Source organism: Palaemon carinicauda, chromosome 19 (genome assembly GCF_036898095.1).
Source record: "Palaemon carinicauda isolate YSFRI2023 chromosome 19, ASM3689809v2, whole genome shotgun sequence".
Taxonomy (NCBI): domain Eukaryota; kingdom Metazoa; phylum Arthropoda; class Malacostraca; order Decapoda; family Palaemonidae; genus Palaemon; species Palaemon carinicauda.
Window position 1 is genome coordinate 2,141,603 of NC_090743.1, and position 5,000 is coordinate 2,146,602.

The 5,000-nt window shown below is 37.7% G+C and overlaps 1 protein-coding gene across 1 annotated transcript in view; it reads right to left on the bottom strand.

Annotated features, from left to right (window-relative positions):
• LOC137658106 (alkaline phosphatase-like) overlaps positions 1-5,000 on the bottom strand; it is a 25,218-nt gene that overhangs the window by 17,846 nt on the left and 2,372 nt on the right. The gene's annotated exons all lie outside the window — the stretch shown is intronic.

Below are 5,000 nucleotides of genomic sequence, written 5' to 3' on the forward strand. Positions count from 1 at the left end.
CTTTCGTTGGTAAGCTGAGTGCCTTAACCAGAGGATATAGATCTTTTCATCACCAGAGTTCAGTTCTGAGAGATGCTGCAATGGGGTCATTAAATGCTTATTCTCTCTCTCTCTCTCTCTCTCTCTCTCTCTCTCTCTCTCTCTCTCTCTCTCTCTCTCAGCTTCCCTTTGATCTCCCCTATATTGCTTCTCTTTCTATATATCCTTCTTCTTTATTTGTTGCTACCCCGCTGTACAGAGGTTAATCATTCAAACTCCCCTGTCTGCTATGAACTCTTCTTCTTCTCCTTGTTCCCACATTGGCCTGCTGGACCTTTCACACTTTATTTACATTTGGCCCTAACGTGGACAGAAGATCCTCCTCATGTCTGTATTGAAAATCTATCCTTTTTCCATTTTTAACTCTACCTGAGAATCTCTCTCTCTCTCTCTCTCTCTCTCTCTCTCTCTCTCTCTCTCTCTCTCTCTCTCTCTCTCTCTCTCTCTCTCACACACCATTTTGTTTTCACATTTTCTGTTATTATTATTATTATTATTATTATTACTTGACAAGCTACAACCCTAGTTGGAAAAGCAGGATGCTATAAGCCCAGAGGTTCCATTAGGGAAAATAGCCCAGTGAGGAAAGGAAACAAGGAAAAATAAAATATCTTAGGAACAGTAACAACATTGAAATAAATATTTCCTATATAAACTATAAGAAGATTTAACAAAACAAGAGGAAGGAAAATAATATGGGAGAGGGCGAGTAGGCATGGAAAGTGTGTAGTCTTCTTGGGATGAAGCTGCGAGCCCCAAGCTTTATAGACAGGCTTTAAGAGATCATGACACACAGTTACATAGGCGTGGGCAGGTAGGAGGTAAGCCTGGAAGAGACCACTTGTCTTGGAAATGTGATCTGAGGTAGCTTAACTGTTATTAAGGCTGACTAAGAGTAAGGTGCCTGGTGAGGCATCATAGTATAATAAGCGAGGCACTCAAATGGGAAGGAAATTCATTATTATTGTTATTACTAGTGTACGCGATCCGTCAAAATGACTGCTAGATATTTAGATAGATATGCTCATACACACATGCACACACACACACATTCAACCCTTCCCACTCTATCCACCTTTCCTACCTACAACACAGCTCTTGTGCTTCCGAGTGTAGGCTACCTCTCGGGATACCCCCTCTCACCAGGGTATGACTACTCCTCGCAACCCTACCCGAGGGATGGGGAGAGACCGAGAAGTCATATGTTTGGTAATTCCATTAAGCGAGACAGGAAAGATTTATATATATATATATATATATATATATATATATATATATATATATATATATACATATATATATATATATATATATCTATGATATATATATGTATATATATAATATATGTATATATATATATATATATATATATATATATATGTATATATATTTATATATATATATATGTATATATATTTATATATATATATATATATATATATATATATATATATATACATATACATATACAGAATATATATGGCCAGAGACTTTATCTTTATCACAGAGGGGAGATTATTATTATTATTATTATTATTATTATTATTATTATTATTATTATTATTATTAACAAACGCCAAACAGACCCTTGTACCACCCCGTTAGAAATAGCACAAACCCTTCAAGTATGGTACCATCCACCCATGTAAAGGAAAATATACCTTGGTAGAGAAATAATTTTTTAACGTTTAAATGTCGTTCATGAGTAGATAAGATAAGGGACAGGCCATTGTCCTAGAGACCCACTACATATGAATATAATCAGAGTTCAAACACCCACTTCACCTTAGCTAGGACCAGGGAAGATCAGACAATGGGGGAAAATGACTTAAAGAGGGGGGGGGGGGGACCACTTAAAGATTGCGAGGCTGAGGACACTTCTGGAGACCCACTACATATCAATATGATCAGCGCTCAAACACTCTCTTCACTTAAGCTATGACCAGGGAAGACCAGACAATGGGGGAAAATGACTTAAAGATTGTGAGGCTGAGGACACTTCTGGAGACCCACTACACATGAATATGATCAGAGTTCAAACACCCACTTCACCTTAGCTAGGACCAGGGAAGACCAGACAATGGGGGAAAATGACTTAAAGATTGTGAGGCTGAGGACACTTCTGGAGACACACTACATATGAATATGATCAGAGTTCAAACAGACACTTCTGGAGACCCACTACATATGAATATGATCAGAGTTCAAACAGACACTTCTGGAGACACACTACATAAGAATATGATCAGAGTTCAAACACCCTCTTCACCTAAGCTAGGACCAGGGAAGATCAGACAATGGGGGGAAATGACTTAGAAAGACTGTGAGGCTGAGGATTAAAGACTGTGAGGCTGAAGATTAAAGACTGTGAGGCTGAGGACACTTATGGAAAATATCAGGCTTAAGCAAAGATTGAATTTCCGACCCACGGATTGTTAAGTCAAGGACGTTTTTAATATGTTACTATAGCATATTGAATATATATTTTTTTTATTATCTTTGCTGTGTAGCTTCTCATAATTGCATCCATTAGTTTAACCTCTATTAAACCTCTGCGTTTGAGTCTGTCCCTTAATAAACTGGATTCATCTTGGAAGCCACCCAAACCTTCCGTGAGCCACTGCTCTTTTCTTAACAAGTTTGACTGAATACAATTCGTTCAGATCTGTTTCAGACAAAGTGAGAGAGATGCACGTCTGAATGTCTGAAATCCCTCCAACAAAGGCAGCCACTGGGAGGGTCGACATGTTTCAGTGGATTCTATCAAACCTGCATAGTAGTGTCAATGGATTCCATCAAACCTGCTTATGGGTTTCAGTGGATTCTATCAAACCTGCATAGTAGTTTCAATGAATTCCATCAAACATGCTTATGGGTTTCAGTGGATTCTATCAAACCTACACAGTACTTTCAATGGATTCTATCAAACCTGCATAGTAGTTTCAATGAATTCCATCAAACATGCTTATGGGTTTCAGTGGATTCTATCAAACCTACACAGTACTTTCAATGGATTCTATCAAACCTACACAGTACTTTCAATGGATTCTATCAAACCTGCATAGTAGTTTCAATGGATTCCATCAAACCTGGTTATGGGTGTCAATGGATTCTATCAAACCTGCTTATGGGTTTCAATGGATTCTATCAAACCTGCATAGTAGTTTCAATGGATTCCATCAAACCTGCTTATGGGTGTCAATGGATTCTATCAAACCTGCTTATGGGTTTCAATGGATTCTATCAAACCTGCATAGTAGTTTCAATGGATTCCATCAAACCTGCTTATGGGTGTCAATGGATTCTATCAAACCTGCTTATGGGTTTCAATGGATTCTATCAAACCTGCATAGTAGTTTCAATGGATTCCATCAAACCTGCTTATGGGTGTCAATGGATTCTATCAAACCTGCTTATGGGTTTCAATGGATTCTATCAAACCTGCATAGTAGTTTCAATGGATTCCATCAAACCTGCTTATGGGTGTCAATGGATTCTATCAAACCTGCTTATGGGTTTCAATGGATTCTATCAAACCTGCTTATGGGTTTCAATGAATTCCATCAAACCTGCTTATGGGTTTCAGTGGATTCTATCAAACCTACACAGTACTTTCAATGGATTCTATCAAACCTACACAGTACTTTCAATGGAGCCTATCAAACCTACACAGTACTTTCAATGGATTCTATCAAACCTGCATAGTAGTTTCAATGGAGCCTATCAAACCTACACAGTACTTTCAATGGATTCTATCAAACCTGCATAGTAGTTTCAATGGAGCCTATCAAACCTACACAGTACTTTCAATGGATTCTATCAAACCTGCATAGTAGTTTCAATGGAGCCTATCAAACCTACACAGTACTTTCAATGGATTCTATCAAACCTGCATAGTAGTTTTAATGAATTCCATCAAACATGCTTATGGGTTTCAATGGATTCCATCAAACCTGCTTATGGGTTTCAGTGGATTCTATCAAACCTACACAGTACTTTCAATGGATTCTATCAAACCTACACAGTACTTTCAATGAAGCCTATCAAACCTACACAGTACTTTCAATGGATTCTATCAAACCTGCACAGTAGTTTCAATGGAGCCTATCAAACCTACACAGTACTTTCAATGGATTCTATCAAACCTGCATAGTAGTTTCAATGGAGCCTATCAAACCTACACAGTACTTTCAATGGATTCTATCAAACCTGCATAGTAGTTTCAATGAATTCCATCAAACATGCTTATGGATTTCAGTGGATTCTATCAAACCTGCATAGTAGTGTCAATGGATTCTATCAAACCTGCATAGTAGTTTCAATGGAGCCTATCAAACCTACACAGTACTTTCAATGGATTCTATCAAACCTGCATAGTAGTTTCAATGAATTCCATCAAACATGCTTATGGATTTCAGTGGATTCTATCAAACCTGCATAGTAGTGTCAATGGATTCTATCAAACCTGCACAGTAGTTTCAATGGAGCCTATCAAACCTACACAGTACTTTCAATGGATTCTATCAAACCTGCATAGTAGTTTCAATGGAGCCTATCAAACCTACACAGTACTTTCAATGGATTCTATCAAACCTGCATAGTAGTTTCAATGGAGCCTATCAAACCTACACAGTACTTTCAATGGATTCTATCAAACCTGCATAGTAGTTTCAATGGAGCCTATCAAACCTACACAGTACTTTCAATGGATTCTATCAAACCTGCATAGTAGTTTCAATGAATTCCATCAAACCTGCTTATGGGTTTCAGTGGATTCTATCAAACCTGCTTATGGGTTTCAATGGATTCTATCAAACCTGCATAGTAGTTTCAATGGATTCTATCAAACCTGCTTATGGGTTTCAATGGATTCTATCAAACCTGCATAGTAGTTTCAATGGATTCTATCAAACCTGCTTTTGGGTTTCAGTGGATTCAATCAAACCTGTTTATGGATTTCA